The 23,789-nt window shown below is 39.5% G+C and overlaps 1 pseudogene across 1 annotated transcript in view; it reads left to right on the forward strand.

The window, feature by feature from the left end:
* LOC309664490 (dihydropyrimidinase-like) overlaps positions 1-23,789 on the forward strand; it is a 78,401-nt pseudogene that overhangs the window by 22,649 nt on the left and 31,963 nt on the right. Inside the window, exons 5-6 of the transcript in view lie at positions 12,566-12,790; positions 14,876-15,018. The product of the transcript in view is annotated as a dihydropyrimidinase-like (transcript). The remainder of the gene's footprint in view (positions 1-12,565; positions 12,791-14,875; positions 15,019-23,789) is intronic.

Consider the following 23,789-nt stretch of genomic DNA (forward strand, 5'->3'; position numbering starts at 1 on the left):
TTTTAGGAACCTGGATAATCAGAAATCGTTGTGTAAATCATCCTGGCTATTTGTTTTTTAAACTGAAACTGGCTGCATTTTTATAACATGGATCTTAAAAACTATGAAAATAGATTTGGCATGTCTATAATTGACACTAAAATAATTTTTTTCAAAATTGCTTCTTGTTGCTTGAGTTTCAATAAGGATTTTGTGCAAGCTAAATGCATTTTTAAATGTAATATATCAGTATCGTGTACTAAGAGTCACCTCAGTTTCACACAGGAGTTAATAAGGTCTTACTACCAGCCATTTCTGGTTGCTTTTTTTCCCCACATATAGTATAATTTCAGTATAAAAGAGCATACCACTTCAAAAAGAATCTGTACTTCAATTTTAAGTTATAGCTTTAGGTTTTGCCACCAGATGGCGCCGTTGCTAGCTCTATGAAATTGGTTTTCTCTATTTGCTTTGCAAGTGGTGTACCGTGTGTCCCATAGCCTGTCAGTTAGGTCCGTAATGTCAGAATATGGTTTAACAAACAGCAAAATCAGCAGAAATGGTCAATCTTAACCCACCAGCAATCTGTGATTTTGCCAGTTGTGTCAGGAAACAGTTTCTCGATTAGAGTATTTATTTTGCATTGGGATAGAATTCCATTAGCAGCGGAGTAAGTCTAGGGAAGGTTTTAGAATGTAAATCGTAGGCAGAAAACTATTAAAATTAAATATGAATCTTTTAATTTTATTTTAAATTATTTTTAAATATAATTTTATATTTTGAATATGTAAAACGTGTACCTGGCCCAAAAGTCAAAGTGATATATTAAAAGATATATTCTCAGGGATATCTTGCTTCCTTCCCTAGCTTCTTCATCACATACCCCATAAGTAATTATTTTTATTAATTTATTTCTGGCCTACCCTGTAGTGTTTCTCTTTATGAAAAAGGAACATATCTATATTTTTATTTCTCTTTCTTTCCTACTTGAAAGGTAAAATCCATAGTGTTGTGTATCTTGTTTTTTCCTACTTGAAAATATGTCCTAAAGGTCAGCTCATATTAGGTATAGAGAGCTTCCTCATTCTTGTTTACAGGTGCAGAGCATGCCACTGTATTTGTTCAACTAGTCTCTAATTATGGATATTTGGGTCGTTTCCAATCTTTAGCTGTTACAAATAGAACCACAGTGATGTCCTATGCCTATGCTATTTCATATTTGTGGAAGGTGTATTAGTCTCCTATTACTGCTGTAACAAATTACAGCAAACCTAATGGCTTAAAACAACACACATTTATTATCTTATAGCTCTGGAGGTCGGAAGTCTGCAGTCGGTCACACTGGGCTGGAAGCAAGGTGTTAGCAGGGCTGTGTTCCTTCTGGAGGCTCTAGGGGGTATGCCCTTCCTTGCCTTCTCTAGCTTCTAGAGACCACCTACATTCCTTTGTTCCTGTCTCCCTTCCTCCATCTTCACAGCCAGCAATGGTGGATGGAGAACATTGCATTATTCTGATCTCTCTCTTCTACTTTAAGGGTCCTTGGATGACATTGAACCCACCTAATTAATTCAGGATAATCTCCCTATCTCAAGATCCTTAATTTACTCACATCGGTGAAGTCCCTTCTGCCAAGTAGGGTTAACATATTCACAGGCTATGGGGATTAGGACATGGACATCTTTGGGGCACCATTATTGTGTCTCCCACAAAAGGGTAGCCTCAGGGTAGAGTCCTAGAAATGAGAACCTGGAAATGGTTCAAAGGGCAAGTGCATATCTACTTTTTGGACGTTGCTAAATCCCTTTGCAAAGGGGTTGTAAACATGAAATACTTAAAATGTCAGCCCAAATGATTTACCGTAATAACACTTGTGAAAATACTCTAACGCGCAATTTTCCGAGGCAGCAGAGGTCCAGAATAAATTAGCACGAGAGGTTGTTCCATCGCTGGCATGTGACCTCTCACAGGTGGTCAAGCAGTGTCAATCCATTCACATGGTGACTGCATCAGCCAATCCAAGGGCAGATCCATGGGGAGTACAGAGTGACAAGAGCTGGTGGACACACTGACCTTTTATAGAAGATCCCTCTACTCTGTATGCATTTATCATCTAACGTAGTTTCTGAACATAAAAGAGCAAGATACATCTATTCATTGTTATCTTGTTTAAAGAAGAAAAAATTCAGCCTTATAGATTTGTAATATGAACATCTGTAGATACCTTTGCCAGCCCATTCCATCATCTAGGGCCTTGCCACTCAGAGTGTGGTCCCTGGAACACAGTGCTGACATCCCGTGAGAGCTCGTTAGCGATGCAGGTCCTTGGACCTCATCGCAGATGCACTGAATCAGAATGTGCCCTTATAACCAGAACCCCAGGTGATTCCTATGCGTATTGAATTTGAGACTCACTGCCCCAGGAGGCACAAAAGATACCCGATTAGTAACTGTCTCTATTGTAGTTGCCTAGCAATACAATGCTCTTATTACCTTGGATTTTATTGTTGAATTGCCAACTATATACCCCAAAGATAGCGACCTGAGGGTTAACGATTATAACAGCTAACTTTGTTGAGTGCTTAATATGTGCTTGGCACATATTTTAATATATCCTTTATCTCATTTCAAGTTTTATTATAGATTATCTCATCAATGCATTGTAATATACAATCTTTTTTTAAATTGTCATAACAATGCTTCAAGCTAAATTTTTTCACTGTTTTGTGACTGATGAAATTGAGGCTTGGAAAAGTTTGGTAAATTAAGCCCATGATCACTTTACTAGTACGTGCTAAACCTGAAATTCAAGTCTATCCAACTCCAAAGCCCACATTTTTTATTACCCTCCACCCTGTTCCAGAAGAAATCAGTTTACAGAGTTGGGAAATGCAGATACCAAGTTTATATTTAATTGGTTTTGTTTATTGGCCTTACATTTTTAACAGATTTATTTAAAATATTGCCATCATTTTGTTATTTTTTTATCATTGTTAAAAGGAGAAAACATTCCAGAAATGGAAATGGTCAAGAATCTATTAAGTGAAGAGTAAACATCTTCTATCTCTCTCAGCTCAGTCCTTGGAACTAGCAATTTTTAACCATGTCTGTTTTTTTGGTGGTTTCCTTCAAATTTCTAAACCATAAATTTGTAAGTAGTGACTTATAAATTTTTGACAGTATCACTTGACTCTGAGTGATGAAAAAAGAACAGTCTAGCCTACATAAATCTTACCTCTCACCTCCTGAGTTTTGTTAGTAGTAAATGTTCACTTCAGGTAATATTACTTAAATTTATGTATTTTGGCTATTTTTTGTGTGTGGTATCTCTTTATTCTCTACTAGGCTGAGAAGGAATTGAGAGGCCCAGCATCACCCTCTCTGCCCCCTCCCGACTTCTTTCAGCCGTATTATTATTTTTACATGGACAGGAGTTACCGCATTTTCAGTTGGCTTTAGAACTAGAATCAGGTCTTTCAAGCTTTGTCTATAGGTTAGGTCTAAAATTTAGAACTGTTATAAAGTAAGATTGTGGAAATATTCTTCTTGGTAGAAACAATTCAGGAGAAGAGAACCTCAGAGGAATTTATATCACTAACTTGAGAGTGAAAGCTAATGTCATTTAACTCTTGGAGAGGCCATCGCCAAGTGTCAAGGTGAAGTGGGTTTCCTTTCCTACACTCCCATAAGATTAACGGCATGCCTTATTTTAATTGGCTACATATTTAGACCATTATTGTCTTGTAAAGTTTTTTTGGGCTTGGAATTTTTCCAGTTAGCTCTTTTGAATATAGGTTCAGAAAAGAAACATGTACACCTTCTATATCATGAAGATTTTCTAGCTTCTACCTCATACCTTCTATTGAATGGAATCAGCTTCTATTGAAATGAATCAGCTCTTCTTGCAGAGATATTTTTTTAGGAGGAGAATCTTTTGGCTTTCTGCTTTATTTTTATACTTTCCAAGCTGTAGAGATGCCATCCTTGGATTTCTTTTCACAGAATCCTAGGTTGGATATACTGTTTCTTGGATCCCATCTCTCCCCTTTCCTTGAATTACTGTGAAGATTCTCATGTAATTTTTTTTTTTTTAATACTAATTGTAAAGTCTGCAGTGGATATATAGGTGTTCAACTTTTTTCCAGATTTTATGTTTTTGTTTTTAAATTTTGTATTTATTATTTATTTATTATTTTTATTTTTGGCTGTGTTGGGTCTTCGTTTCTGTACGAGGGCTTTCTCCAGTTGCGGCAAGTGGGGGCCACTCTTCATCGCGGCGCGTGGGCCTCTCTTGTTGCGGAGCAGAGGCTCCAGACGCTCAGGCTCAGTAGTTGTGGCTCATGGGCCCAGTTGCTCTGCGGCATGTGGGATCTTCCCAGACCAGGGCTCGAACCCATGTCCCCTGCATTGGCAGGCAGATTCTCAACCACTGCGCCACCAGGGAAGCCCCTCTCATGTGATTTTTTAAAAAAATATTTATTTAGTGAGTTATTTCGCTGCATCGGGGCTTAGTTGCCCTGCAGCATGTGGGATCTTAGTTCCCTGTGTCCCCTGTGCTGGAAGGCAGATTCTTAACCACTGGACCACCAGGGAAGTCCCTCTCATGTGAGTTTTAAAGGAAGAGTGTTAGAAGGTAAATTTTCTGATTCTTTGTCCTCAAGCTTGTTTGCAACTTGAATGGACATAGAATTCTAGGTTCAGAATTACTTCCTTGTGAATTATAAGGGCACCATTTCATTCTCTTCTGGCGTCTAGTGTTACTGATACATAGACAAATGCCAATAAAATTCATGTCCGTTTGTCACTTTTTTCACCATCCGGAAGATTTTTATATTTCCTCTTCATTTTAGACTTCCAGAAATTATATTAAGACTATGTTTAGCAGTAGGATTGTTAAAAATTCACCTTCATGTTCAGATGTCTGTTTAATCTGAAGGCTGATCTTTTTTTTTTTTTTTTTTTTTTTATTTATTTATTTTTGGCTGTGTTGGGTCTTCGTTTCTGTGTGAGGGCTTTCTCTAGTTGCAGCAAGCCGGGGCCACTCTTCGTCGCGGTGCACGGGCCTCTCACTGTCGCGGCCTCTCCCGTTGCGGAGCACAGGCTCCAGACGCGCAGGCTCAGTAGTTGTGGCTCACGGGCTTAGTTGCTCCGTGGCATGTGGGATCTTCCCAGACCAGGGCTCGAACCCGTGTCCCCTGCATTGGCAGGCAGATTCTTAACCACTGCGCCACCAGGGAAGCCCCTGAAGGCTGATCTTTGATTCTGAAATTTTTTCTTCTATTATTTCCTTCATATTAATTTTCTCTGTTCCTCTCTTGGAACTCCAGTATAAGACCTCTTGAACTAAGCCTCCATGTCCTTTAACTACTTTCACCTTTAAAAAAACCTGCTTTTTGCTCTGTATTTTAGGAAAGGATTTTGTTTACTTCTTCTTTCCTTCTAATAAACTTTAATTTTGGTAATGATATATTTATTTCCAAGAAAACACTTGTTCTCTGATAGCTCTTTTTTTTTCCTACAGTTGCTTACTTTTAAATTTTTTTCCTTCAATAGATGAGATCTTTTTGACCTCATTAGAATACTAACAGAGATTTTTTTTTTTTTTTAATTCTGTTTCCTGGATTATCTTTGTTTCTTGCTGAGTCAATTTTTCAGTTTTTTTTTTAAACATCTTGGCCCTTCTTTTTATGTTGTTTGTTTTTTCTTGAAGTGTCTGGTGATCTTGGGCTGTCTGTATTCATGACTGGACAGTTCAGGTGATTAGAGTAAGGAGCTGGTGTGGATTCCCTCTGCTGTTGAGCAGGCCCCGCCCCCAAATGAGAGCAGCAACAATGAGACTATGAACTTTGTGAATGTAAATGGGGCGTGGTCACTGGTGAGCTTCGGTTTTCAGGTGAGCTTCACTCTGTAGCATCAGCACCACCTTAGAAAGCTTTGTTCCCCAGGCAGAGGGTGGGATGAGGGCTAACTGCCCCAACTCATCCCCTTCCCCACACCAGGAGGAATGTCTGTCATGACCCTTCTGCTCGTTTGAGTTCAAGCTGTAGCTGCTTCTACTTTCCTTTAGAAGCATTGCCATCCCATCAGCTTTCTGTCTTCCTACAATCTGTCATAACCTCTGGTCGGCCATGGTTCCTCTTTTTATTCTCAGCACAGTTTTGGATTTTGTTCATCTGTTGTACATCTTCACCAGGGTTTGATGTGAACTGGGAAGCAAGAGACGGGAATGCATGTTCAGTCCATCAACTTTCTTTCAAAGCCTGCGGTTTCCCTACCATGATATTTCCTTTTAGCATTCAGCACCTGCAATAAAAAGTGAAAAGCAGGTTACAGGGAAAAGAAGAAAGCTTTCACATGCAAGCCATGGAAAGCTGAGTTGCCTTTGACCGTTTGCAAGGAATTTCAATTTCATGCTTATTTCAAGTCTCAGTTAATCTAAGTTGAGTAACTAGGTTAGTTCCCATCTTTACTGTGAGAAGCCACTTTTGCAAAAAATGAGGCAAAGGAATCAGAAGGCTGTCCCTAGGGTGTTATCCTTTTCTTCCAGAAGCAGAATCCCCCCTCCCTTGCTCCATACCCCCAGTATAAAGTTGGACAAACCAGCTGAAATTGTATCTCATATACAAGTTCCCACCTACCACTCTCAGACCTCTCTCACTCACTGTACTCTAGTCTTTGTCCAAATAGTATATGTGTCAATATATGTCATTTGTTTCAGTGGCAGAGGTATTTTTTACTTTGGTTTGAGTAGCTTTGGGTATCGATGTTCCTTTTCTGTCGTGTATTGACATATGGAATTAATAATGTTTAAAAAAACATATTGTTCACCTCTCCTTCCCACCTCCCAGTAAAACTTGCATGCATATGGATTCATTACTTTTCTGGTGCTTTGCTTAGAATGGTGGCGATTTCTCCCAGCAACTTACTTGATGCTCTCTTTGGTGTATATCTGTTATAATAAATTTGTTTACCAATTAATGACTGAAATTTTCAGTACTTTTTTTTAGTTCCCTGTTTAACTTGTTTTCATTTACCTTAATAAAGCTAATTCTATTTTATATCCATATTTGTGTCTTTAGGGGATAAATATGACTCTCACTTGAACTTATTAATAAAATGTTTTCTTTATGCTTTTCATAAAAAACCAAGTTATTGGACATCTAATATATGCTTGGCACTGTGCTCTTGGCATTGGATTTGCAAAAATGATTAAGATAACTTTGGTTCTCAGGTAGCTCACAGTGAACTGGGCTACATGATGGTTGGGGGTTTTTGTTTGCTTTGCTTTGCTTTGGTTTTGGTTTTCCATGTTGTAGAAAGCTTTATTTTCTAGGCTTATTGCTGTAAAATATAAACTTCTCTTACAGAGAGGTTTAGATGTCCTATTTTCCATTTTATTTAAACTCTGCCCCCCTCCCCCCACAGCGTATTTCTTTTGTATTTGGGGACTAACAGGGAAAAAGGGCCACACAGAGGCCACTCTCTGCCCATGTGGTCACACTGCCCCCTGCTTGTTGGTGCTGAAGAGAGAAAACCAAATCTCACGCAAGTACTATGAGCTGATGCTTGGTAACCAGTGCTTTTCCTAAGAAAGGGTTGATGTGTGCCCGAGTTAAGGTGGATTTGAATCTCAGGCTTCCTTTTTTCTCTCTTGTGCATGAACATCCGAACATCCCTTGTCCTTTAAATTTAGAACAAGATGATTTACCTTATGTCCAACTGCAAAGCAGTTCAAGACTGCCCATTTTAAAAGATTAAAAAAAAAAAAAAGAATTGTGTAACCATAAGGAAACTAACATTTGTAGAATGTATTTGTTTGCTGCTCTAACAAAGTACCACAGACTGGGTGGCTTAAAACAACGGAAATTAATTTTCTTACAGTCCTGGAGGCTAGAAGTTCAAGACCTAAGTGTTGGCAACATTGGTTTTCCTGTGGGCACTGAAGGAAGGATGCGTGCGCTCCAGACCTCTCTCCTTGGCTTGGAAGGGCTGTCTCCTCCCTGTGTCTTCACGTTGTCTTCCCTCTGTGTGTGTGTGTGTGTGTCCAGATTTCCTCTCCTTATAAGGACCCCAGTCGTATTGAATGAGGGCTCACTTCTGATGACCTCATTTTAACCTAATTACCTCTTTAAAGCGCCCTATCTCCAAATACAGTCACATTCTGAGATACTGGGGGTTAGGACTTTAACATGTGAATTTTGACAAGGGACACAATTCAGCTCATAACATGAAGTGACTGCAGGATCCCAGGAAGATGCTAGGTATTTTCGTATACGTTAAGTTGTTTGATCCTCACAAAATTGCCACACTAGAGGGACTTTATGATCCCATTTCATAGATGAGAAAAACTGAGACCAAGAGCAATGACTTATCATGCACAAGGTCACCAACTAAAAGCAAGATCAGGATTTGAACCTAAATCTGTGTGAGCTACTTTATTATGCTGCTTCTACATATTTTCCTTCTCAATTATTTTCTTTCTTTGTAAGTGTAATATTTTGAATGCAAGCAAAGCCCAGGAAGGTTCTACTTTATCCTTCTAGCTGGGAGAAATTATTTTTATAAAAGCGTTTGGCCTTCTGTTTGGCAGGCAGTGCTTCCACTCCTGGGCACCTATGCCAGCTTCTCTGCATCTTTCAACCTTTTCTAAAAGATCCCATGACTTGATTACATGCTGCTCCCAAATTCAGACAAGATGTTGACATCTGCTCTGTCACTTTCATCTAATAAACAATGGGCTGTCTGGTCAGGGATGGGGCGTAGTTTTGGTTGCTTTGACATGTTTCACTATTTGGAAGTCGTAACAATGTCTCAGAGAGCGGAACTCCTTTAACTGGGAGATTGCATCATAAGTGAAGACTCTTTTTTGGTTTTGAGCTAAAGGATGGAGAAAGAAGGAGAGAACACGTATGGGAGACAGGATACAACATAATGTGAAACTTGCTGAGACAGTGGGAGGATGTTAATGATGGATATGTACTGTCTCCCAGGAGTTGCTGAAATCGTCTGGTCTCGAATGTAATCAGGAGAGTATCAGACTAGGACAGATTTAGGACTTTTCATTACTAACCTGTTAAGTGTAGCAAATCAAACCAGTAAGTGAAATTGGAAAATTGCTTAACCATGTCCACAGATCTTATGGTTGACTTTTAAAAATACATGCTCTTTACCAAGAAATGAAAAATGATACTTTTCCTACTAACATACTGCGTATGTATGGTATGTTATCAGTATACTAGGATTCTAATTCTAATGTACCACTCACTACCCCTGTGTCATAGAGAAATTAGTCTTATTGAGTGTCAGTTTCTTTGTCTGTCAAATCAGTGTTTGGGTTGCCATGAAGGTCAAGTAAGGTATATGATCTTCAAGCTGTATTTGCAAACTCTAGAGTGCTATACATACATTAGATATGTTTATTACTACTTCATTTCTGGCCCAAATCTAACAGAACCCGCCATTATGCTGAATTAATCTAGTTTGATTCTTCAATTGATGTATTATCCAGGCCCCTTGTTTCCTTTTTACAGCTTGCATGCTGTTTAGTCCTTTGAAAAATGTCTTAGAACCATTGTGAAATACAGGGAAGAATAGTTAGAAATTTTTACTTTTTTATTTTTTCATTTTTTTAAGTACTTACAGATAATTAATGGGGAGACAGTTGAAAATAACCCTGTTAACGAAGAGATTGTTGTATATACCAAAAAAGTGGCACGTCATATTTTAAAGGTGCTAAGCCCTTCCAAGGAAATTACCTGTCATCTGGTTTCAAAAGAGTCCTGGCAAACTCCTGGTAGATGCTGACACTTTTAATTTTTCCTGAGAGCTATTAAAATTGTAGAAATTTTGGAACTGTATTCCCATACCACCTTGATGGGCCAAATGATTGAACAGAACATGTGATTAGACTCTTTCCTCTGTAATGAAGTACCAGGAAAAATCCTGAGTTGGCAACTTGTAAAGCGATTGCAGATCAAGAATCTGAGTTTTTCATTGTCCAAGCATCCATAAGAAGTTCTCTTGGAATAGGAAGGTCTCTTTGTACCTGCAAATACAATACCATGCCTGTCCTGTTATCTCTCCAGTAAATAGTGCATTACCTCTTAGTTCATGTTAAAAGTGATTGTTTCTTGTTCGGTACACCAGAAGGAGATACTAACGGCATTTCCTCTTTTCTGGGAATAGGACAGTAAGAAACGGGGTGGGATTCACCTAATGTGTGTATATCGTGAAAGTGAAGGATATTAGCCGTGGCTAAGTTCTTGGAGGAGAACTTTTATTAACAGTAGTTTGATGCTAGGTTACATAAGAGGCAAAGTTGGTTAGGCTTCAAGCAGCCTTGCTTTCAGGGTTTTTCAAATCCCTAGGCTCACTGGAGGAAGATGGCTCATTTTGGGGAGAAATGATCTGTGAGGTAATAGGGTGCTACGTTCCAACTCAGTATGACTCAGGCAGCTGGTGGCCATCCACGGTCAGGACTCTGAGGAAATCAGTGCATTTCAGTTGTGTATCAGGATTTTAACTAAAGTCTGGCATCTGGTTAACTAGAGTGAAGTAATTGGGATGCCAGCTTCTCCTTTCTGTGCACTCTCCTTCATGACTGCTTGGATATGAGCAGGTTGGTGCCAAAGAATCTATTATGCTGACAAATCCTAATCAGAGATAGGCTCCTGATTTTAAATTCAAATTCACTACAAGCTATTAACTTTTCTAACATAGTGTGCTTTTGATGGCCTCATTTGCATGATTTTATAAATATGCATTCCTGGCTACAATTTTATTATCTGAGTGTTATTTTATTTAACATAAGTTTTTAGAGGAGGTTTATACCTTAAGGGTGTGCAAAGATGATCAATCTACTTGCAACAGAGATATAGTGTGGTTGGACTCCGTATGACCATATGATCATTGTCATCAGGATAGTATAGTGTAGAGGTTAGGACCACTCAAGTCAAAATGCCTGGATTCGGACCCTACCTTCTCCACCCCATCTATGCTGAGTGCATGTAATTTAACTGTACAGAAGTTACTTAATCCTATAAGCCTTAACCTCATCTTTTTTAAAAGTTTTATCTTTATTTATTCTCTTAAAATATAGTTGATTTACAATGCTGTGTTAGTTTCAGGTGTACCGCAAAGTGATTCAGTTATACACATATATACATATATATATATATATATTCTTTTTCAGATTCTTTTCCCTTATAGATTATTACAAAATATTAAATATAGTTCCCTGTGCTATACAGTAGGTCCTCGTTGTTTATCTGTTTTACATATAGTAGTGTGTATTTGTTAATCCCAAGCTCCTAATTTATCCCTCCCTCCCTTCCCCTTTGGTAACCATAAGTTTGTTTTCTATGTCTGTGGGTCTATTTCTGTTTTGTAAATAAGTTCGTTTGTATCATTGTTTTTTAGATTCCACATATAAGCGATATCATATGCTATTTCTCTTTCTCTGTCTGGCTTACTTCACTTAGTGTATGATAATCTCTAGGTCCATCCATGTTGCTGCAAATGGAGGTCTGGACCTTCCATTGACCTCCCAGTCTTCTGTTCTACTTGATCTCACAGGCCCTGGGGAATCCTTCATCTGGAGACCCAAAAACATTGGCTTAATTGTGTTATGATGTGGTGTAAAATCTCTCCTGGCCACAGAGAAATCAGATCATTTTTACTGAAATTTTCCTCTGCTCTGATTTTTTCGTTGTCTTTTCTATCTCTTGCTGCCTAGGACCAGGTCTCTTCAATATGCCCCATTTTTATCGTACAGAATAGTCTTGAATATTTTTCTATGCTGATATAACCCAGGAACCAGATGTGCTTGTTGTATAGATACAAGAGATGATGATCTAGGGCAGAGCCACTGGAGAGGTGAAAGGCAAAATCGTACCCTCTGAGCAGGTTATCCCCATGAAAGGCCATCCAAACTATTTTCAGATGCTGTTTTGGGAGACACTTTGATCATTTTTTCTTGAGAAATACACCATTCGTGGACATTCAGACATTCCCCGTTCACGGATACTCAGATCCAGGTTAACAAAGAGCTTTTCACCACAGACTGTCCAAGAGTTCACTTGCCATTTCCTTTCAGGCTCCTACCTCCTTCAGCCTTCTACATCCCCGAGGTGACTCACAGGTCAAAGCACAATTCCTGTTGCTCGTGACCTCAACATCCTCAGCCAGTGTCCCACCTCTGCTCATCACAACATTGCCATGTGGCCAGGGGCTGCCTCTGTTCATGTGAATCACCCTGGTTCATCTTTGTGTAGTTCTGTACTCACAAGAAATATTCACTTATGTTATTGCCAGTGATCCTGAATACTTGTCATCAAGTATATATAATTACCAATTTCTAGATGAGAAACTGAGCATTGGACAAACTCATCGTCATATAACCAATAGGTGATGGAGCCTAGAACCCACTTTTTCTGACCCAAGCACGATCCTTCATCATGCTTCATGTAAGAGTATTATTCTCCAAAAGTGTTTCCTGGAATAGAGACAGGCATGGGTGAAATATGTACTTGAAAAAAGCTGCTCATTCTCCATTGCAGTTTTCTGACTATCAGTTGAGAATGGGGTCCAGAGACCAGGGAAGGTTATGGTAGCTTCCTCCTGACATATTCTATCTACTCACCCCTATTGCTCTTGTGTGTTTCTCTTTTACAGTGGTGATCTAACCATAACAGGGTCTGACCACTGCACTTTCAACACCTGCCAGAAAGCTCTTGGGAAGGATGATTTTACTAAGATTCCCAATGGAGTGAATGGTGTTGAGGACCGGATGTCAGTAACATGGGAAAAAGGCGTGGTGAGTTTCACAGGATTCAGTCTGTTTTGCCTGATTTTTCAGCCAGAATCTGGCCCATTTTAGGACCAGAGTGGCAAAAGCCTTCATAGAGAAGTTTTTTGATTGTTTTCACTAGAGTGGAAACTGGGAATACAACAGTATCAGCACCACCATGCCATCCCCCAAGATAATAATGAAAAACAATTTTCTTCTCTGCATGGTTTAGAGGATGCTTTGCACCATGATGCAGACATTAGGGGATAAATTTAGATTGGGTACCTAGAGGATTATTCTTGAAATCTTTGAAATGTAATAGCACTTCGACTTGATTTCCATGTTTTTGAATCCTAGTTCCTCATGTGTCACTGATACAAATACTTGGAATGATTGAAAGGACATGAAGAATTTTTATTACGTTCATACCTCCTTTTCATAGAAAAATGTAGATATCCCTTTTAAAGAACTTTTGGATATTATGTTTTAAAAACTGCTGTATGAGGTTACATAAATAATAATCCAAAATATAGAAAGATTTTTTTAAAAATTTCATGATTTAAAATTTTCTACCTGAGGATGAAGAAGAATCAAATGGCTAAATGTTCATATGTTAGCCTATCCAGCCAGCTGACAAGTGTAGTTGTAAAGATCAGCAGTGGAGACTTGCCTGGTAAGACCTGAGGTCCCCATTGTCATGCCATTCTCACCCATCTCTCAGAACCCCTCCCTTCAATGGCACATTAATCACATCTCACACCTCAGAATCCCTTACACATACCCCTGACTTCTAGCTCTAATATTTTACCAGGTCTTGTCAATTTTATTTCCAAAATGCCTCCTTATTTCCACCATCATGTCCACCATTCTACTTTGAGTCCCATGTCTTGTTTGGACCATTGCAGTAGTCTCACAGCTGGTGCCCCTGCCTCCACTCTCTGGCTTACTACAATCTATCCCATACTCTAAGACCAGAGTTGCCTTTCAAACACCAGGGTCTGTTCATGCTACTTTCCTCTCTAAAATCCTTTAATTTTCAGCATTACTTATTGGATGATATTTGAACAGTTAATTTCCATGCAAGGATCTTCAAAACATCTCTACAGCCCTATCTTCTACCAATTGTCCTCTCCACCCCCTGCTACCTCTACCCTAATTCTAAGCATCCCAGATGACTTTTCTTCTCTTTCTCTTTGCTTAGACTTTCTTGATAACAGTCCAACCTTTCACTTTGAACTTGTGTGAATTACAATGAGTACCGTCATTACAGCAGATTTTCATAATATATAAAGTGTAGAAATGGCTTTCAAGTGATCAGATACTTCTTCATAATATACAGGAGCCTATGTTGTTTTCTGAAACATTCAGATGGTTTATTTAGGGGAAAATTACTTTCAGGACATGGTTCTTAATGTTTTTATGAGATGGGGACCCTTTGATAATTAAATAAACCTTAAGGATGCTCTTGCCATGTAAATGTACATAGGGATAAATTCTCAACATTTAAAAACAAATCATTTTAGAGGGATCACATCCCACTGAAGTTTGTCCATATTAAAATCTCTTATAGCAGACTGTCCATGACTGTTGGTTCATGTAAATTTCAGTAGCACAAAATTGAACCTCTTAGTTGATTTCTAAAAGCGTTGTCACCTGAATTATAGGTCTATCTTATTTTAACTCTATAATATTCCATATAATGTCTACATGATCATCTCATAAATCTTAGGCCCAGATTATAAATGTAGTAGGTGGTGGTAGTAAACTTCAAACAAGAACTGGAAATATTGTTACCAATATTTAGCTCTTGTCTGTGTGATTTTGGAAAGAATGGGAAAAATTAATGGAGCTGTTTTGTTAAGCTGATAGGTTTTTGAAAAATTATCTTCAGGCTTCCATATATAACCCCATTCATCCCCATCATTATCATTATGATTGTTTAAGATTTATCAGTATTCACAGATGTGTTTGGCTTCACGATATAAGAAATTCGATGCAGTTTTATTTGGTTCTAAGAGAGAAAATTCTTATACTTTGATTGACAGGAGATTTTTAGTGTTTTATCATTTATCAGGAAAAGAAATGTATTTTCTTCCTTGAATTGTTTTACAGCACAGTGGCAAAATGGATGAAAACTGGTTCGTGGCAGTTACCAGCACAAATGCAGCTAAAATCTTTAATCTGTATCCAAGAAAAGGAAGAATAGCTGTGGGCTGAGACGCTGACATTGTGATTTGGGACCCAAAAGCCACAAGGTAAGTCTAAGTTTTTGTATTGGCTTCTCCATGGAGACAAAGCACTAACTTGCAAAGAAATTTTCATTGGCCTTAATCAGCCATTTCTTATTAGGTGATTTATTTAGCCAGGCTCAGGTATTTTGAGCCTATGCACAAGATAAAGGTTTTGATGTACAAACATTCTTTTGTTTTCCTTGGCATAGAGAATGCAAAAGTTGTGTTGCTTCCCATTCCCTGGAAATGCATGTGTGTATAAAACCAGTATGAATTTCCCACTTCAGTGCTTGGCAAACACCTGAGTTCACATGGAGGAAAGGTGCAGAGCAATGAAGAAAAGGAAAGGCTTAGTTTGAAAAGGGCTGCATTGAAAACTCGAAATAATTACAGCCTTCTTGCAGCTTCCAGATAGAAAAATTCCAGCACAAAGGATGTCACTTTTAGTTAGCCAAATTTTCCAGCTGAGTTCATCTTGAGCCTGTCATTCCCAGTAGACTCCGGCTTTTTGTTTCCAATTTCCATAATTCTATGTGAGTATTGCAGGTTTGGCTGATTCCACCAATTCAGAAAAGTATTCAATAGAAGCTGAAGCTTTGTTAATTTCTCCTTATAGGATGTTGGCACAGACAACACCTGCATCCTGATTTCTGTTTTTCATAAACTCTGCAGCTGTAATGGAGAAAATCCCACATACTTTAACATTGCGTGTGTGTGTGCATGCACGCGTACGTGTGCAAACAGGGATACGATAAGACCTTCTACCTTTACTGAATAGGCATTTATTCAAAGTCTATTAAGGGTTATGTTGTAGTAAACGGACGTCTATGTAGGCATACCTTATTGCACTTCACAGATACCATGTTTTTAACTAAGTGAGAGTTTGTGGCAAACCTGCATGGAGCAAGTCTATCAGCACCAGTTTTCCAATAGCATTTGCTCAGTTTGTGTCTCTGCATCATATTTTGGTAATTCTTGCAATACTTCAAGCTTTTTCATTATTATTACATTGGTTGTGGTGATCAGTGATTTTTTTTTTTTTTTAATTAATTAATTTATTTATTTGGTTGGGCCAGGTCTTAGTTGCAGCATATGGGATCTTCACTGTGGCACGTGGGATCTTTAGTTGTGGCATGCGGGCTCTAGTTCCCTGAACAGGGATCGAACCTGGGCCCCCTGCGTTGGGAGCACGGAGTCTTAACCACTGGACCACCAGGGAAGTCCGATCAGTGATCTTTGATGTTACTATTGTAATTGTTTGGGGACGAACTGAGCCCCTGTAAGACAGTGAACTTGTGTGTGCTCTCACTACTCCACCAAACGGCTGTTCCCCCGTCTCTCTCCCTCTTCTTGGGCCTGCCTGTTCCCTGAAACACAACAATATTGAAATTCGGCCAGTTAGTAACCCTACAGTGGCCTCTAAGTGTTCAAGTGAAAGGAACAGTTTCACGTCTCTCACTTTAAATCAAAAGCTAGAAATGATTAAGGCAAGTTGAAAGCTGAGATAGGCTGAAAGCTAGGCCTCTTGCACCCAACAGTTAGCCAAGTTGTGAATGCAAAAGAAAAGTTATTGAAAGAAATTAAGGGTGCTACTCCAGTGAACACACGAATGATGAGAAAGTGAAACAGCCTTATTGCTGATACGGAGAAAGTTTTAGTGGTCTGGATAGAGGATCCAACCAGCCACAGCATTCCCTTAAACCAAAGCCTAATCCAGAGCTTTAACTCTCTTCCATTCTATGAAGGCTGAGAGAGGTGAGGAAACTGCAGAAGAAGAGTTTGAAGTTAGCAGAGGTTGGCTCATGAGGTTTCAGGAAAGAAGTCATCTCCGTAACGTAAAAGCACAAGGTAACGCAGCAAGTGACCCAGAAGATCTAGCTAAGATCATTAATGAAGGTGGCTACACTGCACAACAGATTTTCAATGTAGATGAAACAGCCTTATATCGGTAGAAGATGCCACCTAGGACTTCCACAGCTAGAGAGGAAAAGTCAGTGCCTGGCTTCAAAGCTTCAAAGGACAGGCTGACTCTTTTGTTAGGGGCTAATGCAGCTGGTAACTTTAAGTTGAAGTTAGTACTCATTTACCATTCTGAAAATCCTAGAGCCCTTAAGAATTATGCTAAATCTACTCTGCCTGTGCTCTCTAAACGGAACAACAAAGCCTGGATGACAGCACATCTGTGGATATTGCTGAATATTTTAAGCCCCGCTGATGAGAGCAACTTCTCAGAAAAAAAGATTCCTTTTGAAATATGACTGCTCAGTGACTATGCACTTGGTGACCCAAGAGCTCTGATGGAGATGCACAACAAGATTCATGTTGTTTTCATGCCTGCTGACCCAACACCCATTCTGCAGCTCATGAATCAGGAGTAATTGCAACTTTTAAGTCTCATTTTTTAAGAAATACATTTCATAAGGCTATAGCTACCATAGATAGTGATTCCTCTGATGGATCTGGGCAAAGTCAGTTGAAAACCTTCTGGAAAGGATTCACCATTCTAGATGCCATTAAGAACATTCGTGATTCATGGGAAGAGGTCAAAATATCAACATTCACAGGAGTTTGGAAGAAGTTGATTCCAACCCTCATGGATGACTTTGAGGAGTTCAAGACTTCAGTGGAGGAAGTAACTGCAGATGTGGTGGAAATAGCAAGAGAACTAGAAATAGAAGTGGGGCCTGAGGTTGTGAATGAATTGTTGCAATCTCATAATAAAGCTTTCATGGATGAGAAGTTGCTTCTCATGTGTGAGCAAAGAAAGTAGTTTCTTGAGATGAAATCTACTCCTGATGAAGATGCTGTGAAGGTGTTGAAATGACAACAAAGGATTTAGAATATCCTGTAAACTTAGTTGATAAAGCAGAGGCAGGGTTTGAGAGGATTACCTCCGATTTTGAAAGAAGTTCTGCTGTAGGTAAAATGCTAGCAAACAGTACTGCATGCTACAGAGAATTTTTTCGTCAAAGGAAGAGTCAATCGATGCGGCAAACTTTATTGTTGTCTTATTTTAAGAAATTGCCACTGCCACCTCAATCTTCAGCAGTCACCACTCTGGTCAGTCAGCAGCCATTAACATTCAGGCAAGACCCTCCACCAGCAAAAACATTAGGACTTTGCCGAAGGCTCAGATGATGGTTAGCACTTTTTAGCAATAAAATAATTTTTCATTAAAGTATGTATATTGTTTCTTTAGACATAATGCTACTGCACACTTAATAGACACAGTATAGTATAAACATAAGTTTTATATGCCCTGGGAAACCAAAAAATTCATGTGACTTGCTCTATGATGATATTCAGTTTATTACAGTGCTCTGGAACCAAACCTGCACTATCTCCAAGGTATGCCTGTATTCTTCCAGATTCATTATTCTATGGAGCCTCCTCTTCAACCACCCCTTCTATCCCATTTCTCACATTCTGCAGTTTTCACACTGAAAAAGATGAATAAGCATAGTGTAAAAAATTCTGACGGTGGCTTAGAGAAAATTCTTAAAGGGTTGGAGAAGCAAGATATAAGTCAAAGAAATCCAAAGAGGGCTAGATCATTTCAACACATCCTCCCAAGTAAAGATAATATTTCTGCGTGTTTCAAAAGGACATTAAAACAAGAAAAGAAAATCAAAAAGGTCTCCAGTTTTTTAAAAGTCTCCGAGAGTCAGAGAAATAGAACCCTATGGTTCATCTGCCTCCAGCCAAACTAGATAAATATAAAATAACCTTAGTAATTTTGTGTAACACTTTCTAAGGTGACAAAACATTTTTGCATTTCTCATGAGATTCTAACAAAAACCTTCGGAAGTAGGCATAAAAATGATTAATATCTCATTTTACAGATGAGAGCGTGGACGGACACTCAGAGACCTTAAATGACATGCCTGGGTTCTCCAGCTTGGCACTGATGAGCTGGGAACAGGATCTACACATCAGGCTCTTGGGCTGTGCTGGTTTTCTTTATGCTTAGCGCTTAGTTATACACAATAAGCAGACATCAATAGAGAAGACTCAGCACTAGTAATCACATGCCAGTATGTATCATTTAACTAAAAGACACATATATAAAAATGTAAATATTTAATTTTCTGATATCATTACTGTTACAAAGTGAAGGAAAGATATTATATAAGAAATACTAGAGAACCGATGAGCGAAAGTGATAGAAACTTAAAAGCACAGAGGCTTTTTAGCTTGACCTTAAGTTAGTTATTCTTAGGCTAGAAATGAAGGAAATTAAGCAGGTAATATATAGACCTTAAAAAAGAATAAGAACTAAACATCTGGATCATTACGGGCTATTCTGAAACAACTGACTAGGAAAAGGAGGACAAAGAATGTTATAGAAATCAGTAGCTAACACTGGTGAGAGAGTGGTCTAAATTGATATAGTCTGAAAACATGACTCAAAGAGACATAATCACAGCCTATAAATATCCTCCAAGCAACAATATATGTGGTAAGTAAAGGAAGTGAATTATTCACAACCTGGAGTTCAGGTCATTTTTCTTTGTCCAGTTGTCTAAGGAAGACAATGCTTTACACCTGAGCTGGTGTTGTCCTCAGACTTTACAACAGCAGAGGAGACTTAAGGCTGGTATCGCTGGAGATACCCAGGTGTAGGGTTAAAAAGAAGATCCACAGGGAATGGCCTTCCCATGGCTCTCCACCTTGCTAGGAATTAGACCGGACAGTTTGAGTGTTTTCATTTCTCCCTCACCTTTGAAAAGGAATACATATTTGGACAAGGAGAAAGTGCATTTATCATAGTTCATATCAAAAGAGAGAATTTGACAGAAACTGAATGCTGATCCCTTATCCAGGTCGATCTCTAGCACCAGCCGTCTCTACTCTTGGCCTGCTTGTTAGGAGAAAGTTGCTCATCTGAGCTGGCTGTTCCTGGCCAAAATTTATGCTGATGACCTCAAGGAGGACCTGTCTGGTGCGAGACAATGTTTTAAGCCTTCGCTAACTGTCCGCACGTCACCCATAGCTTCCCCCTGTCTCCAGCCACTCCCCCACCTCCGTGACGGTTTGCCTCTCCTCGCCTCGCAGACTGCGTTCTCTGGAATGCCGCACGCCCACCGACCACACTGCGTCACAGCCTTTATTCACTGTCTTTCTCCCTCGTTAACATTCTTGAAGTCTAATTCCATTTTTTAAAATAAACGTGTTGTTTCAGAATAGTTTTAGATGTACAGAAAAGTTGCAAAGTTAGCACAGAGACTCCCAAATGCCCCACAGTGGGTTTCCGTTATGATTATCTTACGTTGCTCCGATACATTTGCTACAATGAATGAACCAGTTTTGATAGGTTAGTATTAACTAGAGTTCATACTTTGAGACTTTCTTAGTTTTTGCCTAATATTCTTTTTCCATTCCAGGATCTCATCCAGGACACCACATGACATTTAGTCGTCATGTTTCCTTAGGCTCCTTTGGTCTCTGAGAATTTTTCTGACTTTATTTTTTTATTTTTATTGAAGTACAGTTGATGTACAATGTTGTGTTAATTTCTTCTGTACAGCAAAGTGATTCAGTTATACACACATACATACATATATATATATATATATATATATATATATATATATATATATGTTCTTTTTTATATTCTTTTCCATTATGGTTTATCACAGGATACTGAATATAGTTCCCTGTGCTGTACAGTAGGACCTTGTTGTTTATCCATTCTGTATATAACACTTGGCATCTGCTAATCCCAGCCTCCCACTCCATCCCTCCCTCTTGACAACCACAAGTCTGTTCTGTATGTTTCTGACTTTATTTTTGATGACCTTGACAGTTTTGAGGAATTCTGGTCAGGTATTTTGCAGAATGTCTATTTCTTTTTTTTTGTTTTGACGTTTCTCTCAATGTTAGCCTGGGGTTATGGGTTTGGGGAGGAAGGCCACAGAGGCAAAGTACTATTTTCATCACAACCTTTCAAGGGTACCTACTATCAACGTGACTTCTCACTGTCGTTGTTGACCTGGATCAGGTGCATCCGTTTTCTCCACTGTACAATTAGTCGTTTCTTCCCCTTTCCATATTGTACCTTTTAGAAGGAAGTCACTATGCACAGCCCACACTTAAGGAGTGGGGTATTATGCTCTAGTTTTATGTTTTAATTGATTCTACATCCCCAGAGTCTGACCCAGTTCAGCACAGAGTAGAAACACAATAAATGTTGAAGGGGTGAGTGAGAAGGATACAGGTTCCACACTGCATGGAAGATTGATGTGATTAAGACGTGGCATAAACTCTATTATATACTTGAAAGTTGCTAAGAGAGTAGATCTTAAATGTTCTAACCACAAAAGAGAAATGGTAATTATGTGACATGATGGAGGTGCTTTGTCAGTAATCATTTTGCAATATGTAAGTGTGTATCAAATCAACACATTAGGGACTTCCCTGGTGGCGCAGTGGTTAAGAGTCCACCTGCCAATGCAGGGGACACGGGTTTGAGCCCTGGTCCTGGAAGATCCCACATGCCTCGGAGCAACTAAGCCCGTGCGCCACAACTACTGAGCCTGTGCTCTAGAGCCCGCGAGCCACAACTACTGAAGCCCGCACGCCTAGAGCCCGTGCTCCGCAACAAGAGAAGCCACCGCAATGAGAAGCCCATGCACCGCAACCAAGAGTAGCCCCCGCTCTCTGCAACTAGAGAAAAAGCCCGCACGCAGCAACGAAGACCCAACACAGCCATAAATAAATAAATAAATAAATTAATTTTTAAAAAAAATCAACACGTTAAACTCACACAATGCTATATGTCAATTACAGTTCAATAAAGCTGAGGAAAAGTAAAGGAATGACATAAAGGAAAATTGGAAAGATTTTATTCAACGACAGTTATAGTGAGAGGAAAAGTAAGAAGAATAGCATTTTCTCACACTTTTAACGTATTGCAAATTATCAATAATTGTTGAAATGAAGATGAATAAAGGAGAAAAGATTCTCTAAGGAAAGAAGAAAGAACTGCTTCACGGGTCTTCTTTTCCTTGTGTCCCCTTCATTTTTTTTTTAAATTCTTTTTTTCTCACTTGTCTTTTTTTTTAATACATATTTAATTTAATTAATTTATTTATTTATGGCTGTGTTGGGTCTTCATTTCTGTGCGAGGGCTTTCTCTAGTTGTGGCAAGCGGGGGCCACTCTTCATCGCGGTGCGCGGACCTCTCACTATCGCGACCTCTCTTATTGCGGAGCACAGGCTCCAGACGCGCAGGCTCAGTAATTGTGGCTCACGGGCCCAGTTGCTCCGCGGCATGTGGGATCTTCCCAGACCAGGGCTGGAACCCGTGTCCCCTGCATTGGCAGACAGATTCTCAACCACTGCGCCACCAGGGAAGCCCCTGTCCCCTTCATTTTTGAGGTTGGGGCGCAATTAGCTTTTTAAGCAGCTCTTACAATAAATAAGAGAAGAAAATGAAGTTAACAGAGGGCTATCTTCCTGCTTCTTTCATTCAGTCAGCAAGGAGCACCGCTGAGAGCCAGGCATGAGGATCAAGGTTGTACAAGAGCCAGGCCCTGCCTTTGGGAAGCTGACAGTCTATGGAGAGGAGATAAGAGAGAAAGTCAAAGGGTCTCAGCCTCAGGAGGAATGTGTTAAGGGTATCACGTGGGAGGCAGAAACAAGATGCTACGGAAGCCCGGCGAGGAAAGATCATTCTTGCACTAGTGCAGTCGTTGGCATAGGACCTAGGGTCACATTAGAGAGGAGGGGAAATGAGGCTTCTGACCCTGAGAGTCAAGGCTAAACATGGAGGTGAGGTAGACTGAGGCATTGGTAGCAGGGTCTGGGTGGAGGCAGTTAAGGCCGGGGATTACAAGCAGGAAGACCAGGTTCAGGCTGTGGAAGGGAGTGGGAGGATGAGGAGGTCGCGGGCTGCCTATCTCCAGTTTTAATCTTGTTCATTACAGACACAGGCAATTTTAAAAAGAGCTTATCTAGTGAAGAAGCGTCATTTAATCCAATGAACAAATCGATATATCTGTAGGTTTTTTTGTTCTTGCAAGATACTCCTTTTGATTTTACCTAATTTTAATATTAGCTAAAGGCTGGTGATGTGAAGGCTTTCTGTCTGACCACAACATTAGAGTTGGAACAGAATTTTCCTTCGAAATTTCCTGAAAGGTTTTTAGCAAAAGCAATTAATTGCCCTGCTGACTAACTAGTTAGTATGTCAAATGACAGCAATGTGCATTTCACCCCAGAGCCTGAAGGGGGCGCCCACAGCCCACATTGAGCCAAGGGCCCCAACCAGGCCATTCGAGCTTCTGGTTATGCAAGAAAAAGCCAGCCTTTGGAGGATGGATGCGTTTGCTAATGATGTTTGGCTTCATGGAACATAGATGTTTTCCTTTTTTTTTTTTTAAATTCTCATTACTTATTAATGGCATGTAGAAGTATGCTTGCAACACAATCTGTAACCTTAAAAATGGACTGCATTAAAGTTGCTGAAGGAGGTCAAGGGAAAGATAGGCAGTGCAGCCATGTTTCTTTTTCTTTTAAACTTATAAAAAGCCGGGTGATTCCAGGGTGAGGGATCTGACATGTGGTGCTGGATGCTGAGAGAGGATTGGGAGTGGGCGTCTGTAGAGAAGGTTTGGACACCCTGTTGAAAGGTTACCTAAGACGTTACTAGCCTGTAAAAAGTTCCTGCAAAAATCAACTGCAATAGCTCTTCTGTGTCATTGCACAATCAAAACAAACTGCATTTGGTGCATATGGAGCATTCACCTTTTTTGGAAGTAAAAAGAGTCTGCTGTATTCAGTGTGATGGCCCA

Source organism: Balaenoptera physalus (genome assembly GCF_965194825.1).
Source record: "Balaenoptera physalus genome assembly, chromosome: 7".
Taxonomy (NCBI): domain Eukaryota; kingdom Metazoa; phylum Chordata; class Mammalia; order Artiodactyla; family Balaenopteridae; genus Balaenoptera; species Balaenoptera physalus.